Here is a 23,866-nt window from a genome sequence, read left to right as displayed (position 1 = left end):
CTTTGATTTCCTTGTTAGATGACAACATGCCCAAAAAAAAGTATATGATATTTAGGTGTAACTGACTGAATTTAAAAAAATAATAAATAATAATAATAATAATAAATACGATCCTTATGGCAGTCAGAACTAGCTGTAACTGAGTTAGATGGTGGGCAGGAAAGAAAATTATAAGTTCGTTTTTCCAGTATAGACCGATAACTCGGATATGTATGCACCTTGGTTATGACCAGCGCCAGTTTTCATTAACCCTATAGCAAGGGACAAGCTGTCACATCAACCTCCCGTTCAGACAATAAACAACACAGAGAGAAGTAGCATCCCTTTCATCCCGACCACCTGACAGCTCATTAAGTATTTGCTCGGTCCAGGCGACCAGTTTAATGACTCTACAGGGAGCAGCACCAGCACTTACCTTAGCCACACACATCCATCATGTTCCACAAAGGCGACTAAAGCTGTCTTCGTAGGCGGTTGCTTGTGAGTAGACCAATAGCCCACAAGCGGCCTTAATTCATCCCCGCATTACGCCGTAGGGTGTAAGGGCTTCAAATGTGAGGAATTATAATTTTTTTATACATTTTCATCAACGCATCACCCATAACCCAACACAGAACTGAACGATATAATCATATGCAACTGATTCCTCTCCAATCGCATAGCGAAAGATCCCAGTTACTTTCTTAAATGTCACAGAAAATGAAGCAACTTAAAAATGCCATGTACCGAAAGGGTGAGAATGTGCATTTGGGGGAGGGGGCGTTTGATCAATTCTGAGGAACTCCTGACAATTTTACGGCACGCCTGCCTGCCTGCTCTCTCTCTCTCTCTCTCTCTCTCTCTCTCTCTCTCTCTCTCTCTCTCTCTTGCTCTCTCTCTCTCTCTCTCTCTCACACGATCAGTGTTTTTCCGCACACATGCACAAAATAATATACACATAATCACATAATTTACAGACACAATAGTCTAGATGCATTTTCGCAAAAATGAACATTTATTTATTTTTATAATGTAAATGGTTTCCAGCAAACAAACCTGCCGTGTAAAGGTGAAGATACTATTCCTATAAGAGCGCAGTCGGTGTAGCAAAGTTCATATATATTAAACAAATTGGGAATACCAGTATATAGTCCCAGTTTGTTCAAGAGGCTCAGAGGCTCACAGCGCACTGCTGAACTCCGGTTTCTATCCATGGCATGCAAAACAAATAAAACAGCCACGGAGTTCGCTCCTTTTTTTGCTGGGTTCTTAGCCTTCGCAAGTTCAAGTGATTGGATTGTTGAAGATTAAGCGCCGGTCGAGATAAGACTGTGAAGCGTTGGGGCGTCAATTATATAGTACAGTCATAGTTCGCTTTAAGCGTCTCGTCTGTTTTACATGGATTCGGTAGAGCGCGAGTATTAAATCCTATGTTAATAACAGTTTGAATCGGTCCCAGTAAGCAAATCATCGCACAGAACGCGTCGTTCAACTGGAAGCACACCTCTAGTGTCAGGAAGATGATCAATCAAGTTATCCTTGCCGTATGAAGAAACTGTACGCAACCTGAAGAAGAAGAAGGCAAGGAAACGCATGCTTGATGCCTTCATCAAGAGACCGACTCCGGTAAACTTCAGGAACTTTAGGCGTAGAGGATGCCCTAGCAGATAACACAGTTGATATAATTACCGCCCTGCTCACACCCGAAAAGACCTGAGTTTCGAATCCCGTCGGCGATGTGAGAAATTTTTATGGGCCTTTTTTACAATATGTCTCAGTTAGTTGGTTCCCAGGTGAGGGCAGTGTGGTTTTCCCTTCGGAAAACTTTTTTTTTTTTGTCCAGTAAACAAGCAAATTGACCATAGAATACGCAATTTTACAGATATAATATGCACGGTGTGTCATAATATGTGGAAATCACTTCAGGATCGATTTGGGACCTAAAAATAATATAAAAAAAAATTCATGTGAAAAATTCATGTCTGATTTTACCTTGTTTCCGAGTTACAGCCATTTTTCTGCACCAGCAATTCTTTCCACAGAGTTAGCATAGCTGATATTTGTGCAAACAAGATCCCGCAGTGTTCTTTGATTTCAGTTAATTCTCTACTCTACAAGGACACGACATTTGGAACTTGTTATTAACATTTTGATACTGTGCATTTGATGTGATAATGGAGCCTTATTCAAATCGAGAGATTGCAGACATACAACTCGTGTATGAACTTGCTAGATACAATGCAGCCGAGGCAAGACGTTTGTAGGTAGAAATCTTCCCTAACCGTCCTGTGCCATATAAGATCATTCAGAGAATACACCGAGTGGACAGAAATCATGGGATACCTACCTAGTAGCGGGTAAGCACACCTTTCGCCTGGATAAGAGCAGTCATACGGCGGCGAGGCATTGAGTCCACTAGTTCATGAAAGCGTTCCACAGGTATTTCCATCCATGCTTGCTGCACCGCTGTCCATAATTCCGTTGCATTCCTCAACTCTTCGTGTCTGTTTGAGCGAAAGTTAGACTTCCATAGTGGATTCAATGGATTCTGTTTTATATGTTCGTAACTTATTATTTAACTGGTTACGCCAAATTTTTTGTCCATTTTCATTGCATAATGATTGATTTATAGTCTAAGGAATCTGGATATGATCGTTGTTAGAGGGGTTTCTTGCTGTTTTATCTGCACGCTTATTTCCTTATATTTCAGCGTGCCCTGGAATCCAACAAAATATGAGTCAACATATTGTTATGAAGTTCCGATATTTGAGTTCTTATTTATTTTATAAGTGGATGTGTAGAGTGTGTTTAGTGTCAAACGGCACCAGGGTTCCCCCCCCCCAATCTCCGTAATGGATGTGGAGAGTGAAAATTGTCTTGGAGAGCCGTCACTACATTCAAAGAGTCTGTACAGATTATAGTCTTCGGAGCGAATCATTAGCAAGAAAGCCAAAACACATCTTAATGGCATAGAGTTCTGTAGTGAAAACACTGCATTGCTGTCGTAATGAGACAGAGACTGTTGATGTTGGTAGGACCACAGCAGCTCCGATAGCAGTGTCACTTTTGGAACCATCAGTATAAATTTGCAGAGTTTATGTATTTGCGAAGGAATGGGTTACATGTAGTTTCCGAAAGGTTTGATTGTCCTGGGACTGTTTCCTCCAGCGACGGAAGAGTTATCAGTTGAGGATATGTACATTTTCCACGGAGATGTACAATTTTTGTGTCTTGATGAGCATTGGTCAGATGCACATTCTACTGTTGAATTAGCTCCTGAAGGCGGATTCCTGTAGGTTTGTTTTCGTAAGGTTTATTTCTAAAACGGTTTACCCATTGAGGATCACAGAGGTGTGACCAGATAGGATGAGAAGGAAGGCTATGATTTTAACTGCAGCATTCACTTTATCTTTCTCCGAAGGTGAAGCGGAGGTTCACTGGCTTCTATACACAGGCTTTGTACTGGCGATGTCCTGAACGCTCGAGACCAATCCTGAGTGCACTATGTTGTACTGGGTTGAGACATGCTACAAGTTTTTCGAGCAGAGTCATAAACTGGGAATCCATTATTTAATCTAGATCTGATCAAGGGTAAGTGGAGTAGAGTATAGCGATCAGCTCCCCATGTCACGGACAAGATGACTTGAAGTATCTTCAGCTTTTTCATACAAAGATTTCGTGTTTGTAGTATATGTTTCTGGAAAGTCAGTTTGGTGTCAAACGTCATGCCCAAGAATCGGATGGTGTTGGTAAGTGGTATTGGTTGAGTTCCCAGTAATAATTCAGGTTCTGGGTGTAGTTGACGCCTTTTACAAAAGCGAATGGCTGTAGTTTTGGAAGCCGATAGACGATAACTATTATGTGAGGGCCATGACACTATTTTGTTTATTGTGAGCCGCAGTTGTCTTTCAGTGGAACGCATATTCTGTGAATGGCAAGATATTGCAAGGTGATAGGCATAAACACTAATGTCTACGTTACCCGGAATGGTCTGGGCCAAATTGTTTATTCTAACAAAATAGTGCAGCATTGGATACCGATCCCTGTGGTACACCTTCTCTTTGGACTAGAGATTGCGAAACAGCATTACGATAACTCACTTGAAAAGTTCTATTTTTAAGGTAACTCTCTATAATCATCGTGAGTCGACTTCGGAGTCCTACGGCATAAAAGTCCTGGATATTGAAAAAGCATTTTTTTTTTTCACCTATCCAAGCACACCATGACAAGATGTTGTTTTCGGATAAAGGCGTTCCGTACGTTACACTCAGCTTTCACCATAAGGTCTAACATGGTCCATTTTTTGCGGAAGCCGTACTGATTACAACTGATGATTCATTGGGATTCTATGTATCACACAAGTTTATTGTGTAACACCATAAGTGAAGATAGTAACTTTCGGAGAAGATTCGATTCAGACAAAAGCAATAGGGAGTTTAATGCCTTTTTTTGTCTAGGCATTGCAATGAGGTAATAAACCCCTATCAAGATCTGATGTCCTATTTGTTGATGTGTTTAGAGTATCTTAGAGCTCCAAAACGGTAAAGGATTGATTATATGGAATGACAGTCTTGTGAAGTGATAGTCAACGGGAGGAGGGGGGGGGTCTCTGGTGAATCTTCCTATTGTCTGTCCACCACCACAAGAAAGCCACAGCCGCAGAAGCCGAGTGGTCAATTGAAAGGGTGCATAAGTACACGTGCCCTGAGTACCAGGGTTCAAGCCCGTGACTGCTAAATATGGTGCTGTTTCTTGTGTTCTTTCTATTTTGTGAACTCCTCTGGCCGTTTGGTCGTCCCGGAGTATAAACAGAAAATTTATTTATTTTTTATTTTAAGGTAGGCCGGGTCTCTGGGCTGGGGCAAACCCTGGACGTTGCCTGAGATTATCAGGGAAGGCCTCCTTAAAAAAAAAAAAAAAAAACTCTGGGAAGTATTTTATTGGAAAAAGGGCGCGGGGGTTGATAGTTCGAGTGTTAGAGAAAATGTGAAGATAAAGAAGGGATGACATGAAGGCTTCCACCTGGAAAACGGAAGTTATAGGGATAGAGGGGCACCCCTGTGGAAGGAGACCATCCACCATGGGGGGGGACTATTAACAACAGAGAAGATTTGTAGTGGTAGGGTTCATCAAGCGAAAGGTGGGAGGGATGCAAGTATTGAAGGGGAGTAAATTCATAGGGCCAGGGCGCCCTATGTGAGGGGAGAGGAGATCGCACTGTAAACGTACAGTACTTCTCTGTTTCAAATCCCACACTGACCAACTGAAACCAGTGTCCGCAGATTCCACGCCATGCCTCAGAGCAGCAGAGGGCATGACGTCACAAGACAGGAAGGTTTGCTGATAGTTTACCCTCCACTGCAATTTAGCGAAGCCAACGGTGAGTGACAAGTAGGGAAATAAGTACACTGTCGCGAAGGGTCCGTGTGTGGTAATGCCTTAATGATAGAAGTATGCCGCATACTGTACTCTTCTGACCTCGGCTGTCACGAGGTCAGAAGATCAAAAATCATAATATGAGATATTGTTTCTCATGATAGCAGTTCACCACTGATTTTGATAATGTCAGAGTTCACTGTTATGTTTGAAACTATTCATGGATCTGTGCTTTGTTATTTCTCCAACAGCTAAATAAGCTTTTATTCCAACAGAATAGTGCTCTGTCTCGTACAGCCAATGTTTCCAGATAGTTTTTTTCTCTTCAGTTCAACTCCAACGTAGTAAACTTAATGATATAAACTGTAAAATGGCCAGAAATGAGATCGTGCTGTGTTTGTACATTATTGCTGTTGTTATGTTGTTTCTGGCTATTACTAACTGGCTATTCTGGCTATTCAGGAAACACGATTACTAGGAAGTTTACTTTCTCAATACCCGTCCACGACTCGAGGAGGCGGGCCAGAACTGTGCACATACTGTCCTGTCCCCTAAGTAGTACTATTAATATCCTGCACTCATAGGATGGCAAAAGCTAAAGTGTGAATGCAAGCTATACCGTATCCCCCGGAGCTCAAACCAGAGGTATCAGCAAACCTGCTTCAATAGGCAAAAAAAAAAAAAAAAAAATAAATAATAAAAAATAAAATAAAATAAAAAATAAATAAAATAATAAAAATAAAAAATAAATAAATAATAATAATAAATAAATAAAAATAAATATAAATACAGTAGAGGGCGATGCCTGTCAATCCACTCAGGCATCAATTTAAGTGTGACGTCCAGGGCCAAATTCAAGTGTTCATCTCCGCTTAGTCACGTCCAAGTAGACATATCCAGTAGTTGCAATTTAGTAGTTGTTCCGCTCGTCCAGCCCGTCACATTTGAAATTTTTTGAAAAAAAAAAAAAAAAAAAAAATAGAGGAGAAGAAGAGAAAAAAAAAAAAAAAAAAAAAAAGGGAGAAATTTTGTGAAAAATGTAGATTGTAGAGATTGTTGCTGCTAACCTTATAGAGAAACTGATATAAAAACAGACATCATGTTAACGAGTAGAAAAAAATTGTAATAACTGTACTTACGAGGGGGGGGGAATATAGCTTGGCTTTTCAACAATTTATTGCTTAAAAGTACGGGCTGGTGATAAGAAATGTGTAAGTAAGTATTTTAAAAATAAATCAGAGGTTAAGAAATAGAATTAAGAAGTTAACTTCATAATGCATTGTACAATATAAACACCTGCTGCAATTGTAAAAATAAACCCACACTTAGACTTAGATAAATAAAACCACACTTTTAGAGGGTAAATGAGCGTATGATATGAGCATCAGTTTTTGAAAAGTGACAATAAAATTTCACTTTTTCGAAAACTTGTTATGTACACGTATGAATCTCAAAAGAGCTTCCAATTTAGATATCACATAACCTTCACAGATAAGTGGCACCTCTCTCAGAATAACGTGAAAACAGACTTGATTTATCTAAGTTTAAATGTTTTTAATATAATTAGGTAATCACACAGAAGGGTTTCATATTCTTTGTACAGCAACCATGTGAAAATGGCCATTCTCAAATGTTTCTTGTGTGGCTCCTGAAGTGTTCACAACTTTCACAGGTTAAAGCCAATAAAACTATACGAAATTAATGGCAAATAGTGATATTCATAAAGAATTTAAATAAAATTAATTAATTATACTATCCTTCATAAATGTTGATGGTCACGAAACCAGTAATTTTTTGAGCAAGGAGAAATACATGAAAATATTTATTGTATTTCTGTCAGAATACCACTGGTATGCTGTTTGCACACTAGGGTGACACGTGAAGCCGACGACATTCATTTGTGCTCCTCCTTAACTCTTCGAGAATTCTATTTATGTGGCTCATGAGCACTTCTGAGTAAGGCACCCATGCCGTACAGGAAGTTAGAATAAATGTAAACTCTGACAAAATGTAAATTCATGAAAGAAATATTTGCGTAAACCATCGTGCTTAGGCAAATGAAGAAACTGACATCTTCTGTCCTTTCTACGAATAGCTTTTTATCTTTTGACGAGAGAACTTTTTATGAATCATCTCTAATGTGCATAACAGAAAGACAAAAAAATATATGTACAGTACATATATATATATTATCATGGACTACTACAAATCAAAGTAACTAGGGCCTTATGAAATCCTAAATTCGACTCTCCTTCGATTACGAAGTTGAATGGAGGGGAGAGAGTGCAATTGCATCATTTCAGTACATAGCCAACTACTTAAATAGTTATAAATTGGCATCATTAAGTATATCTCATATTGTGAATACCTTCACAACGAGTTATTATGATATTGCACTACCTCGAATAAGTAACACTTCACCATAAGAGAAGACTATTGTTACTTATTCTCAGCTCAACGAGCACCGTTTTGAAATATGGTATGGGATAATAGTTCTCGGTTATCTTCATAATATCCCTATTAAACTAAGAAAAGCAATAAAGATGTAGGAAGGTGATAGTAGGAGAGGTAGGAAATGCCGCAGAAGGAAAAAAGGAACAGTTGCTCCTTCAACTCACACACAAAATCTCATATATTCCTCGAATAGGCAACGCTTCCCCAGTAGAGAAGACCGTTGTTACCTATTCGAGGATGTTTGTTTGTTTTTTGGTTTTTAGGAGCATTAGCAACTAAGGCCATATTGCTCTGGGATATGCGGTGGTCATTCCCTGACCTTTCCGCATCCTCCGTATTTGGTGGTGACGGGCTCGAACCCCGGTCTAATCAAGAAGCGTGTGCTACGCACTGCTGCTCCTTCCCACCTGGCTACGGAGGCGCCACCTATTCGAGGAAACTCAGTGGCCATCAGCCCCCCCCCCCCACCCCCCCAGACGACACCGTTTCAAAGCTATTTGCCCATACGGCACCGTTTTGAAATATGGTATGGGATAAAGTTCTCAGTTATCCTCATACTATCCCTATTAGACTTATAAAAGAGATAAAGATATAGGAAGGTGATAGTAGGAGAGGTAGGAAATGCCGTAGAAGGAAGAAAGGGACAGTTGCTCCTTCAACTAACACTCAAAGCTCATATACAAAAAATTCCTCGAATAGGCAACGCTTCCCCAGTAGAGAAGACTGTTGTTACCTATTCGAGGAAACCCAGCTCCTTCGACTCACACACAAAGCTCATATATTCCTCGAATAGGCAACGCTTCCCCAGTAGAGAAGACTGTTGTTACCTATTCGAGGAACTCAGTGGCCATCAGCCCCCCCCCCCCCCCATGCGACACTGTTTCGGAGCTTATTGGCTCCTCCTCCTCATCATCATCATCATCCTCATCCTCATCAGTGGGTGGGCAGGTACCCTGATGTTACAATAATGACAACCCAGTTGCCAAGTATAACTCCACAATATGAGAGATGCCTGATGGTGTGGAATAATTTGAATTACAGCATAGTTTAGGGATAGAGCCTCAGGTTACGTAGTGAGTTGACTAGCATACGGCGACGCCTCCGTAGCCAGGTGGGAAGGAGCAGCAGTGCGTAGCACACGCTTCTTGATTAGACCGGGGTTTGAGGCCGTTACCACCAAATATGGAGAATGCAGAAAGGTCAGGGATTGACCACCGCATATCCCGGAGCAATATGGCCTTAGTTGCTAATGCTCCTAAAAACCAAACAAACAACAACAACTACCATACAAATTAGCGCACTTAAGTAGTTATAACGGTGCCGTATGGGTGATGGTATCAGCTGAGAATAAGTAACAATAGTCTTCTCCTATTGTGAAGCATTAGTTATTCGAGGTAGTGCAATATCATGGCAACTCGTTGTGAAGGTATTCACAATATGAGATATACTTAATGATGCCAATTTACAACTACTTAAGTAGTCGACTACGTACAGAAATGATGCAATTGCACTAATTTGTATGCTGGTCAACTTCCTAAGTAACCTGAGGCGCTAGCCCTAAACTATAATGTAAGCTGACTGGATTAGCCGGGCGGGTAAAGTGCCTGTCTGGCAACCCAAAGGGCGCGGGTTCGAATCCCGCCTCGGGTTTGAATCAGAGTAGAAAATGCAAAAACTTTGGGAGGTGTAATATGGCCACAGAAGCCGACCCGCCAACAACTAACAACAAAACAAACAAACTATACTGTAATTGAAATTACTCCACACCATAAGGCATCTCTCATATTGTGGAGTTATACTTCGCAACTGGGTTATCGTCATTGCAACACCAGGGTACCTGCCCACCCACTGATGAGGAGCCAATAGGTGTCATGGGGCAACCTGATGTTCACGGAGTTTCCAAGAATAGGTAACAACAATCTTCTCTACTGGGGAAGCGTTGCCTATTAGATGAATGGTGTGAGTTGAAGGAGTAACTGTCCCTTTCTTCCTTCTACAGCATCTCTTCCTCTCCTACTATCACCTTCCTACATCTTTTTTTGCTTTCCTAAATCTAATAGGGATAGTATGAGGATAACAGAAATCTTTATCCCATACCATATTTCAAATAGTGCCGTATGGGTGATGGCATCCGCTGAGAATAAGTAACAATAGTCTTCTCCTATGGTGAAATGTTACTTATTCGAGGTAGTGCAATATCCTGGCAACTCGTTGGGAAGGTATTCACAATATGTGATATACTTAATGATGCCAATTTATAACTATTTAAGTATTTGGCTATGTACTGAAATGATGCAATTACACTAACTTGTACATTAGCAATACAATAAGATATAATTATTAATAGACGAAAGGATAATTCATATAAAACTTCTAGGAATAAAAAAAAAAGCCAATATATATATATATATATATATATATTTTTTTTTTTTTTTTTTTTGAAGAGTCGGCCTATTTTGATGCTGTCATCAAAATACCATTATTATTGTTATTAGGGATTCCAGCGCAAGGGCTACTTAGGCCATATTGCGCCTATCAACATGCTAGAGGCGACACCTGGTAACTGCTGAGAAAGCAAACAGGATAAATTCAGAAGCGTTTTTGCAATTTTATTCGCTTCAAAAAACAAAAAAAAGTGGTTAGCTTTCAAAGTGATTAAGGTTCCTGTGAATTTCTGTTTGCTGTTTTGTTTTTGTACCAAAGAACGAAGACGATGAGAGGTCAGTGTGTTTTCTCTAAAAAATTACGTTGTATTTCTATGGCCTGTACGCGATTCACGAAAAGGTGATATAATTATAATCTATATAACTACACCGACATCGTTATTCGTGAACTAATGTAATGTAACGTTTAAACAGTTATCAAAAATATGTTTATTAGAATGGAGTGTTCTACCAGTGCCGTTGTTACAGTGCTGCCTGATCCAACGGTTAAGAAATCTTGCCTTGTGGATAGGGAACGTTGGGTTATAAAATGCCAAGCCTGGTAATCGGTCAAACCATAGTAATCCATCAGTGTCAAAGTCAATTTTTGTGAAGCTAGTCAGGAAGTTGCAGAGAATGAACAATAACTTTGTGTAGTACTAAAGAAAGAAAATTTTATAAGGGCGTAAAATTTAAGCGAGAAAGAAAGACAACGGAATGATGGAAATTAAGAATATTGTACTAAAAACTACTTTTAGAGCTCCACTATCGCAGAGGGAATATGTGAATAATTTTCAGGACGGAGTTCAGTGTAGGTTGTGTTGTTTTAGAATTTGTGCCCAGGCAACTAAAGCCATCAAGCATCAGTATATTGTGTCTGTAAACTGCATGTATAATATGGTTGGTTTGTCGATTTTTTAAGATGAAAAAGCAGTTTCTGGGAGAAAAGCTGCGAGGAAGCAGGACAGGTCATTTGGCATTTGCAGTGACAATTAGCAAATCAAAGAATCTGTCATTCAATCAAGTTGGGAATGTATTTATCTACGCAAGCGTTTGCTCGGTGGCGTAACCTTTCCACCCTCCACACTTTTGGTGTCACTTGCACTCAGCACTAGCAAGCAGAATATTCTGCGTGTTCTTTCAGTTCATTCTGCCGTTTGATTAGCTTCTTATATAGGTTGGTTAATCCGATTATCACAGTCCAGTACTAACCGAGCTGGCCTTCCAAAGGGGGGAAAAGATACAATTAGTAAAAATTAGAGTGATATATATATATATATATATATATATATATATATATATATATAATAAAATAAAAATAAAATTTATGTCATTATTATTATTTTCACTATCCACTCCGTCATTAAGAGACACTTTTCAAAGCTTCCGCCTGAAATTCGTAACCAACTAACCTAATTGCTGGTGAAGGGCGTAAAACTGGGACTTTAAAGTGTAGTATGTGCACCTCACTAGTATCCGTTCCTGCGCCGTCTGCTATCATTATTCCAAACACTTAGTACTGATAATATATATATATATATATATAAAGATGCAGTATAGCCATAACGTTCAGAGAGTAGAATATCAGTATCGTCTTATCTCCTCACCGTTCACAGTGTCTTCATTCTATAAAGTTCAGGATATTCAACGGCACCAACTCTTCATGGTGGAAAGCCGTCAAAACCGCATCCCATAGTATATCGTATGACATTCACCCATAAAAAACTCTATATGCATTCACAATATCGTCCTACTAGTCTGCTCGCAACTCTATTCTGTTATCTTCGCTCATAACTGTCTCAATATCTACACTTCATATTTAATACTCTCTGTTAATTCATACATATTCAATTCATACTTGTCCAACAGATATCAAAGCAACCCTTCGTCTTTACATAAACATCCAATCAATACAAACCATTCTGAGAGTCCGTACCTAGAGATTTAAGAAAATTAAATTTTCAAAACATACCAATTTTCAGTATAGTTTGAGAAGGACGTTACGTGGTGGTTTTTCATGAAATCTAGATTTCTATAATGACCACTTATACCACGTGAATATTAAGATTAGGATGCCTACTTGGCATTCTGCTATTGGACAATTAATTAGAAACCTCACGTATAAATAAGCTGTTGACGGAACCTCTTAGCAGAGCGCTCAGCCGGAATTGCGACATTCGGCAAACATGAGGCTGGAAACAGGTAAGAAATTCTGGTTAACTTTAATTTCAATTTATTCAATTTATTTTGTTTATCTTTGTACTTATACCACTAAAATTGTATATAATAGGTAAAACTAATAATATATAATGTACTGCGCATAAATTGTATACAGTAATTATCCACTTAATATAATGGAAAACTGGTTAATTATTTTTTTTCTTTCTGTCCTTAAAACAGCCTATGTGGTCTGAGGATGGGTTCCAGAAAGATTCCCGAAACGTTATCTTATGTATAGGGATTTAGTTAATAGCTAAATAAACTATCTTAATATTAACGTGGTATAAGAGTGGTCATTATATAAAAATATATACCAGCTTCCGTTCTCAGTTACCAGTATATTCCATGGCCCTAGTATAGAAAGGACAAGACGTACTTCTTACTTAGTGAGTAGGACTTTTCCTTGCAAGGCAATTAACACTTACAAATTTTTCATTCCTAGCTTGGTATTCAATTAAGATTAGCCGTTAGCTGTGCAATAGGAACAGATTATTTCCTTATTGTGATACTATTCTGCGATATGACCCTATCGAAAGTATAGGTAGCATAGTGTAACCAAATAACAGTGCTTGAACCTATTGGCTTCTCCAACTCAAAAAGATATGGTCCGACTTTTCCAGTATGCTACGAATTTTAAAAGAGCCCTCTAATATCAGTTGCGTCCTGAACCTGTTTTATTCAGCCTAGAAAACTGCACGTAACAATTCTGTGAAAATTTATCCTCCTCAATCTGCCATTACATCCTTCTTCCTGAAAGTCTCTTCACAGTCATAAACGATAACACGTGACTTTAATCTGGTGAATTTATTGACTTAATAAACCAGCGTTCTTAAATAATGACCTGGATTCTATAATTTCTACATCTCTTGTGCTTCCAACTTGTACCACAACTGCTGAAAGGTATTAACTGCAACTGGTTTTTTTCTCAAGCACTAGTGTCATGCTGGTATGACAAATGATGGTCATACCAAATTAATTAAGCTGCACGAAGTCGAACAGTTCAGAGGGCGGCAAAAACTTCGCTTGAATTAACCATAAGATATATAAAATTTCCTCAAGATAGCTATTCCGTACTAGAGACCTACTGTACTCTAATATTAATATGACGTACTATACTTTAAGATTAATATCAGAAAAATAATGTTCTTATATTAAAGAAAATACCATAGCAGCAATACTAATTTTACAAGAAAAAATGTATTCTCCAGTATTGCATTTTCCTTATATTATACTTTATTGTATATTTCTGCATAATATACGTTACATATACAAATAATGAAATTTGCAAAACATCTATGTATAAAATGAAACAGCTGGTGAATGTATTTCGTCTGGGATGTTTGTTATCCTTTCAGTTCTAATGCTGTTGTGGGGAATTCTATATAAACTCCGGACTGAACACCAACGGATTTCTGGTGAAAAGGGATTACGTGCACCTTGACAGAAAGATATTTGTTCAATATCTCCTTGACTTATCGGCCAATGTGTGGTGGGGGAGGGCACAGTCTTGCATGAAAATAACCTTTCCCGTTGCCTATCACACTTTCAGAGTAGGTATGACCCGAGAAAATAACTTGCTGCAACGCACTGTTGTGATAGTACACATTTTTGGTTCTTGTGCTGTTAATACCTCAAAATATGGACCAAGGTTTTTTGATATCATAAAGTGAATCCACAAAAGTGTCCTTCTGATGACTGGAATGTGTTATATTCTGACCAATATTAAAATTCCGTGTGCGCTCACAATAGAGGAAAGAGAGCTTCATCTGTCCATAGGATGTTACTGGCTCATTCCTTGTCCTCTTCCAACTTGACAAGAAATTGTAAAGTCAAAATTCAGTCAAAATGCTAAGCCAAAGTCATCTGCATGAGCCAGGTATCTAACACTGAGAAGAAACAGCACGTGAACTAGCATACCCTTTACTAGTTGCAGTAGGGGAGCAGAGAAGTATTTCTGTTCCTCTACAGCAGCGCCCTAAGCAGTCGTTTCCGTACTGGTACAAGTTCTTTCTTCACGCAGCGCCCCAAGCAGTCGTTTCGGTACTGGTACAAGTTCGTTCTTCGCGCAGCGCCCCAAGCAGTCGTTTCGGTACTGGTACAAGTTCGTTCTTCGCGCAGATTATATTACTGTATTGTATGTGCAATTTGTAGCCTGAATTTTTTCTATTTTTTTAAATTAAATTCCTCATAGTTTTACTAGAATATGGAACACGATGGATGTTATGCACTTCGTAGCGTAGCTTCAGCATAGCATCTCTGCATGCACTGTAATTGCCAGTTCTCCAGGCGATCCAGATTTTGGGATTTCTCTGTCATTTCTGTGTATCATAGAATAGTAGATAAAAAAAAAATTGTCATTCCAGTTTGTGGTGAATGTGATATTGTGTATTATTATATGCTTTTTAGAATTTAACTTACAGAACTAGTACATGTATTATGTACCACAATGTTTTAAATCAGTGGCGGTTCGCAAAAAAAATCCATCAAGAAATCCCCCAGCTTTGATCTAGGAACGCTGGACACGTGCACAAGTCCAGCGGTTTATATGTATAGTCTCCTATTCACAGCAATCTCCACTATTAATTAATTAGTCCAGAGATAAAAACAAAAAAAAAAAATTCTTTTTTGCTTTTTTCTAAGACTTTTATTTATAAAAATATTAAATTTCATGTCTTCGTGACTGTGTGGGTCCGCCTTCACTTCCGACAATACGTTGTCATATCCAAAGGAGATAAAAGTTTGAGAACCACTATTTTAAATTATGTTTTTGATAAGATCTTAAACTGAAAATTAGAATCTGTGCAAGTAAATAGATATCACAAAAAAGTTCGTAGAGTGATTTTTCCTTACTAAATAACGTTTAATAATTTTTTAGGTAGAAAATAATCTAAAATGTATATTTTACGAATATTATAATGTGCATTCTCCTATTAATAATATATAGTATTAATAAATTATTTTTTTGAGGTAAAACGAAGAATATTGTTTTTACTGGAAAGGACACTAATGACACCTTTAAAAGAGGACAAAAGATTAATAATAAAATCATAATCTAAACACTCGAAGCAGATTTTTCACCATCAAAAGCCTTTTAAAAGGTTTAGGCCTAAATGGTTGTCAGATGAACTAATGAGATATGTGGCAGAGAAGAAAAATGCATGGGATACATACAAATTAATGGGTGACATGGAAGCCTATGATAGATATAAGTTGGTCTGTAACCAAGTCACAAAGGAGATTAGGCAGGCAAAGGCAGACTACGAAAAATCCTTGGCAAAGGATGCAAAGAAAAACAGAAAAGAGTTCTTTACATATTTAAACTCAAGAAGGAAAGGGATGAATCAGATTGGTCCACTGGATATTGATGGTTCAACAGTTGAGGATCCTGCTCAGGTGGCTAACAATCTAAACGAGTATTTTGCATCTACATTCACACATGAGGAGTTATTCAGGAAGGAGAATGATGTAGGTAAAGTAAACATTGGCAGTGAGCTGGATGATTTTGTAATAACTGAGAGGAAAGTGGAGGAGAGATTGTTGAGGATAAACATAAAAAAGGCACCCGGGGTGGATGGGGATCTATCCAGTTATATTAAAGGAGGCAGCAAAGGAAGTAAGCAGACCCCTAGCCATAATTATGAGAGCTTCTTTGGACTCAGGGGAGGTACCCATAGACTGGAGATGTGCAAATGTAACTCCAATTCACAAAGGAGGATCAAAGGCTGACACAAGTAATTATAGACCTGTTAGTTTAACTTCTGTTCCAGGTAAATTAATGGAGGCACTGGTTAAAGAAGCACTGCAGGATCATCTAGACAAGAATTCAGTTATAGCTCAGACGCAGCATGGTTTTGTTAAGGGCAGGTCTTGCCTGACCAATTTGATTGGATACTATGATGTAGTCACAAAAGAACTGGATGCAGGGAATAACTTTGATATTATATATTTGGATCTTAGAAAGGCTTTTGATACTGTTGCACATGGAAGACTGCTGCACAAATTGGAGCAGTGTGGCATTGGAGGAAAATTGCTGCTATGGATAAGGGGTTGGTTGAGTGGCAGAAGACAGAGAGTGGTAATCAATGGACACTGCTCAACGTGGACTAATGTTATTAGTGGAGTTCCTCAGGGTTCAGTGTTGGGTCCATTGTTGTTTTCGGTGTTTATGAATGATATTGATGATGGGATATCAAGTTTAATGTCCAAGTTTGCAGATGATACAAAGGTTGGCAGGGTTGTTAAGGACACTACTGACGCTACGCTGCTGCAACAGGATCTGGAAAGGTTGAACAGATGGGCTGAGAGGTGGCAAATTAAGTTTAACATTGACAAATGTAAAGTACTACATATGGGAAACAGTAACCCCAGAGCAACGTATCAACTCTGTGGTACTACACTGACAGTGGTAGAGAATGAAAGGGACCTGGGGGTGGTTGTGCAGGCAGATATGAAGTTTTCTGAGCAGTGCAGATGGGCTGCAAGAGTAGCTCATGGTGTATTGTCGATGATATATAGGAATTTTTCTAGCAGGGATAAGGAGGTGATTATTACCTTGTATAAGGCAATGGTTAGGCCAGCCACATCTTGAGTACTGTATACAGGTCTGGAGGCCTCATTTCAAGAAGGATGTAGAGCTGCTGGAACGGGTACAGAGAAGGGCAACAAGATTAGTGAATGGAACAAAGGGTTGCTCTTACGAAGAAAGGCTTAAGTTTTGCAAATTACAGAGTCTGGAGACTAGGCACCGGCGAGGTGATCTGATTGAGGTGTATAAGGCTTTGAATGGTTTGAGCATGCTCAATGCCAATGGGATTCTTCATCCTGCTCAGAATAATCACCTCAGAGGGCATAAATTCAAATTGAGGAAGGACGGATGTCGGATAGATGTGCGGAAATTTGCCTTTGGCCAGCGGGTGGTTGGTCGGTGGAACCGACTTCCATCACTTGTTGAAGTTGATAGCCTAAACAAATTTAAAGCTCAACTGGACAGGTATTTCGAACGAACGGAGGGGTGAAATGGGAGTGGTGTGTGTTTTTTTTTTTTTTTTTTTGGCTGATGCTGAATAAGCTTGCTTTCTTGCATCATATGCCTCTACTAATGCTAATGCTAATGCTAATGCTAAAACCAGGAAATGGATGTAATGTGGATTTTATTCAACAGGAATGTGGCATGTCATTCGAGTGGTTCAAGTAAGATGAAGTTCTGCTGTGTAAAAAAAAGTATACATGCATACTTAAGAACTTAACACATATACATGCATAGTCATTTACATAAAATCCGTAATTTCATCTATTTAGATGAATAACACCTCCATTTTTTTTTTTTTTTTTTTTATAAGCATCGGATCAGCTGTTATTCCATATAATGTAAGGCTGTATCTAGGGCGTTTTTGGCGGCTGCATGAGAAATATTTGGCTCTAGATTTCATTCAATCTCTTTTTCATATTTAGATCCGTCTGTTTCTGTCATGGCTACATCCATTACACCGACGTAATTCGTATTAGTGATCATTAATTAATGGAAGACTTCAAGATAGGGGTTACTGGTGGATAATGTTTGCTGAATGATAGAGTTTTTGAAGTTTAGTTTTTATAAGTTCAAAAAAACACACTGATGTAGATATATATTTTTTTTCATATGTTCTTATCTGATTCATAACTAAACTTAATTGGAGTATAAGTGGTCCACGGACTAATGGTACGTTCGTTGCTAAAAAAATGTGCCGAAAATCGAAATGACGTGAGTTGAAACAAATCTTCCTACAGAAACAATGGTACTATAAGATTTCTTTCTACATACGGGTCTGTATGATATGCAAATTTTTATATAGTTAAATACAAATAGTATATTTAATCAACTAACAATCATTTAAAAGTTATGTAGTAGTGCTCATTGTATTATAACGAGCATAATTACTCCAACTATCCCACCCATTTTACATCTTTTTTTCAGTAGGGGAAATGGGGCATTACCAGATTCTTTTCTTTCTGATAATAATCAAACGAAAAATATTAAAAGAAAATTAAGATTATTTACCTTAAAAAGTAAATTCTATATTTCGGAATTACATGTGGAATATTCTTTTACATATAGAATATGCTTCAATGTAGAATAAGCATTTTCATTTAAGAATTACACAGAGAATGCCCCATAGGTGGGATATTCTCGGACAATGTTGATTACTCAAGGATGTTACACATTCACTTCCTCTCAAGTTTATACATTGTGCATATCAATGCTTTATAACAATTTTTGCTTGGACAATTCTGGTTGTGGTACCAATTTTCACACACTGTTATCTAGTCTTCTTTAGGTCAGTCAATAAATTTTTCTCTGCAGTGAAATCCAGAACAATCGATTCATTAAGCTATTCTCTGTTTTTGTTTTTTTTTTTTTTTTTTTTTTTATCTTTAACTGCAGTTTTTCTGATCTTTTAAAATTTTGTATTTTTGGTGCTGCTTGTGTGTGTTGGTGTCAATTTTTCTCCTCCAAGCACTATCCTTGCACTTATTTCTGACTTTTCATTTTTATAATTCTTTCTTTTTAGAAATTGATATCAAAATACGTGAGTACTGTTTTTCCGTACAGCATTTGATTTTTCTGTTATGCTTTGTAAGACTATTATTTGTAGGAGTATATGTTTGTACCGTTGTTTCTCATACATAACAAATTATTAACAGCTTCAGAGCTCTTTGATGTTAATGGAACTGAAATTAGATAATTGGCAGACCTACAAATCAAGTTAAGTGACCTGGAATACTGGACTTTAATGAGGCTACAAGTTGTAGGTATTATTCTGTTGATAACCAGTGGTATCAACAGAATCACAATTCGGTTAAAAACGTTCATTAGATTCATATGGAAAATAAACAGAACTTTTTACGAGGCAAGTTAAATTGGCGCAGTCCCCTCATAACGTCTATAGATATTAGACTTTTGGTATAGTCGCGTCCAATATTACTCTGAGTCTGGAAATATCCCACATTCCCTTACGTTTCTTTAGAATACCCATCACTTGAACACTGACCCTTTCCTCCTATCAGCAAATTTCAAGGATGAAATAAATCAAAAATGCTTTAAAAAAAATCACCAAAGAACACATTTCACACAAGCACTGTGCTCCAATGCTCAACATCTCAGTACATTGCACACAGAAGTAGAATACTTGATCTCTTCGGGGAAATAGTGACTGCGTGACGTATGTATGCAGAACCGGAAGTGGAATTTATTGACAGTACGTCGTAAATGCAGTTAGCTTGCCATAAGTGTACTTCAAAAATAAGTAAATATATATATATATATAGTGAAAGGTATTTTAATAGCATCGTCTTGGAAAAAAAAAAACTATATATATACAATATATGTATGTACATATACTGTATATATATTCTCCCCCCCCATCCACTGTTCTGTTTAATTAGGTCAGTTTTTTTTTTTTTTTTTTTGTGCTGGCATATATTTCATTCTTTAATATTTGTGCTATGTTAATCAAAGTCTGGCTAGCTAAGCAACTAGGTATTAGTACTTTACATGCCAATGACACTGACAGTTGACAGTTCAATTTTTATACGCATCTATTTCTTTCTTTCTCCATTGACTTTTGCTGTAGCCTAGCGTGACAGTTTTACTATGTAAACTAGAAAAATTGGGAAGAGATCATTGTCCAGTTGTGCCCGCATTGAACAAGACTCTGGCCGCACGGCACAAGGGCCCGCAGCTGTCGGCTGCCTAGACAGCCTGTGAAATCACCACCTTCCTTTACATTCCTCGACCAGTTCTCCCATTCCCGCGGGCTAAGGTCCACAACTGCCGCCTTTACTGCAGCAGAGTTCCAAACAAAAGCAGAAAGGAGGGAGGGAGGGAACAGCATACTTGCATCTAAGGTAAACTTGGGCCGTTTTTATTTATTCCTTTTCTCAAATTGACGAGTCTCTTTGAAATAGTTGAAAGGTAGGGCAAGGAAACGATGAGTAGGAAGGACTAACAGGTCTTTTTAGTATAACAACATACGGCGATTTGTAACGATACTAACAGCCCTTTATTGTGCCGTACATCTGTACCTTTAGCTCAAAAAACACTGATCTTTGAAATAAAAGTAATGAAATGATAAGTGACAAGAATAAAAGCATGAGAATGCTCATAACGATATGGGAAGATCAGTATATGTAATATGAATATAGAGTCAATTGGTCATCGACAGAGTAAGAGAGAAAGATAAAAGATATAATCCATAAAATTCATTCTTGAAGCAGGATAAAATTATAAAAAAAAATTCTTGTTACTTTTTTATTTTTACATATGGCACGCAAATTGTCGAGAATAATTTTTAAAAATACTTAACAGGATTTTAAGTTCATTCTGCAGCACATGCACATTCCTTCTTTAAGATACTATCTGAGGATACTATCTTCCAAGGCTATGGTTATTAGACACCAAAGTGCAGAAAATGAAACAATGAAGGCGGAAATGGAGGACATGAGAGTTCAAATTGAGGGAAGCAAAATCTTGTTTCACTATAGATATATTTCTGAATTGAGTACATCACTGAAATGCTAATAAGAAAATTAAGAATAGGACAACTATGAAAATCCGAATAATAACTATTAAAAATTAAGTTGTTTCAATGATAAACTCGTTTCATTTTTCGTACTCTTCCGATAAACTTTTTTCTTTTTTTTTTTTTTTGTTATATATTGCGTTAGATTTACATCTTGGACAGAATCATTCGCTTCCTCACTTTTGCTCACAATGAACAATCATAAATTAAAATAAAAAAATAAAAAAACTTTTAGAAATTCTACATTTTAATATCATCAGTAATTATTCTACCCTTTCCATAATTCGATGATATTTTACTACATCAGGTAGGTAATAGATCGGAATTTCTGGGTTTTTTTTTTTTTTTTCGTTTGTTTGTTTTTTTCTTACTGAGACGCATCAAATGAAAACAAAGAAATTCGTCAAGGGGATGTATCAGCTTAGCCAAGCAACTGATAGATTTCTTGATGTAGCAACTGTGTTTCATCAAGTAAACTCAGTAAAGGTTTTTGTCCATACCATATATCTGAAGAATTTTCACGAGTTCTCTAACTTTCAGAGGAATAAAATTTTCTTTAAACGTGCTCTCAAAGATGCCATTTCTTCATTGTTTAAATAATCTTTTTCCACTGTTTCAGTTTTGCATTGAGATGACTGACATTAGCAAGCGCAGAAGCTAAAAATAAATTTCACCAAAATCATTTTTCAAAGAAAAAAAGGCTTTCATATAAATTGAGTTGAAAAAAAGACTTTACGGGGTGATACTACTAAGTTAGTTTGACTTCATTCAGTCTGATTATCTAATATAAAATAGCAATTTCTGAATTCCATACTGGATTGTCATCGGGCCAGGGTTCGGGTATACAGTGACCAATTGGCTATATCTTCAGGGATTAATTCGCACATTAACGTATTACGAGGACTAGTCAATTTTTTAATAGCTGTTTTATACTCTGCTCGTAAAAGTATTTTGTTTGCTGTTAGCACCATTATTTGAACGCTTCCTTCACTTCATCGTCCGTGTGGAATGGAAATCCTATCAGATAATAAATAAATAAATTTTCTGTTTATACTCCGGGACGACCAAACGGTCAGAGGAGTTCACAAGATTGACAGAATACAAGAAACAGCACCATATTCAGCAGTCACGGGCTTGAACCCCGGTCACTCAAGGCACGTGTACTTATGCACCCGCGCCCCTGACCACTAGACCACTAGGCTACGGCGGCCGTTTTTTTCGTATCATTTTTCGTTTTTCCAAAAACATAAAAATTGTAAGGCGATAAGTCGGGTTGTATGTCCGCGCGGGTAGCAGTGGTTATAATCACCGTGTTCCCCACACCCGCTGGAAAAGACCCAGGTTCGAATCCGGTCAAGCACGCGAAGAAATTTTACAGGCGTTTTTTTTTTTTTTTCCTCCATTCCATGGTCTCGGGCGTCGATCGCAAGGTTTTTATTCTCGGAAACTCGAATTTTTCCTCCACCACAGCAGAAAAATCGACCAGAGAACACAGAATTTACGGAAATAATACACATGGGCTGATGAATTAGTTTTTGGGTAGCCCTAATATGACGTTTTACTTGAGTCCGGCTATGCAGACGATGCTCAATCATTTGGCCATTCGAATTTTTCCTCCACCACAGCAGAAAAATCGACCAGAGAACACAGAATTTACGGAAATAATACACATGGGCTGATGAATTAGTTTTTGGGTAGCCCTAATATGACGTTTTACTTGAGTCCGGCTATGCAGACGATGCTCAATCATTTGGCCATAGTAGTACGACCACATTTCACCTCTGCACATAAAATGACACAGCAGTCCTTGTGATTTGAAGAAAAACATGAACATAATTCCCTTCCCCCCCCCCAAATCCTTTCGAAAGTCTTGAATTTATTGGTGATATCACAACTAATGTTTCCACTGTATGCTGCGTCCATTGCTCTCTGGCTCAAAGTGCCTGCACGTTTCATCTAGGGTTACTATGCGATCCAAGAAGATATTTCCTTTCACTTCATATTGCGTAAGATATGAAGCAGTCCATTTGCAGGATGTTTCTATTAATCGTTACACAATTGGGAATTCACTTCGCGAAACCTTCCTTACTGCAATATACCATGAATTATGGTGTAGGCAAACCCATCACTGATATCAAAGTACCTGGCCACAACATCAACTATTGTTCACAACATCCTGACGACGCTGCTTGCCAAGAACACATTTTCTTCTCTGGCAAAGGTGTGAACACGTCTTAGTTGAGAGTCATCCTTCAAAATTATATTCCTTCATAACTATTTGTTCACTCGTACATTAGTGGGCGTGATACAGTTATCGACATACAGTACATCTTTTTCTTATACTGGTGAATTTGGTTTAATCATGTCTTTAACTGAAACTTTTTCTTCGCAGGTGTTTATTTCTTGACCCATGAAGTTCCTCTGGAGAGAGACTGTGCTGTAAGTAAAGGATGGAACTCCAAAAGTTTATTATTATTTCTTGAATAATACTGAATTGCACTAGTTTGGACGCATTCGTTATTGTGAATGTCATATTGTTTCCGCTGCTCTGTATCGCTCCGCGTGCACAGAGCATCCACTGTACTCTTAAGCGAGGCTTCAGGGTTTTTTCCTCCTGGAAACTCGGGTTTTCCAGGAGGAAAAAACAAATCGTCCAGCAAATCGATCACAGAGCAAGCACACGCAATTTACAAACATATTATATTCGGCACAATATGGCCAAGTTCATGATGCGCCTCTAACCCTGCCAACCAATCAGCCATTGTGTCTTACTGTTCAGTAAAAGCATTATTACCTGTCCCTAAATTTACGCCCATGGCAGCGCGTAAATCGAAACCTCGTTTGCCACATCATAGA

The 23,866-nt window shown here is 38.0% G+C and overlaps 1 protein-coding gene across 1 annotated transcript in view; it reads right to left on the bottom strand.

Annotated features, from left to right (window-relative positions):
• Window positions 1–23,866, bottom strand: part of LOC150088101 (protein dachsous-like) — a 287,537-nt gene that overhangs the window by 142,832 nt on the left and 120,839 nt on the right. The gene's annotated exons all lie outside the window — the stretch shown is intronic.

This window comes from Mastigoproctus giganteus, chromosome 3 (genome assembly GCF_048544385.1).
Source record: "Mastigoproctus giganteus isolate SK-2022 chromosome 3, ASM4854438v1, whole genome shotgun sequence".
NCBI classification, from domain to species: domain Eukaryota; kingdom Metazoa; phylum Arthropoda; class Arachnida; order Uropygi; family Thelyphonidae; genus Mastigoproctus; species Mastigoproctus giganteus.
Note: the sequence above shows the minus strand (reverse complement) of the source record. Positions and strands in the feature narration are given on the sequence as shown.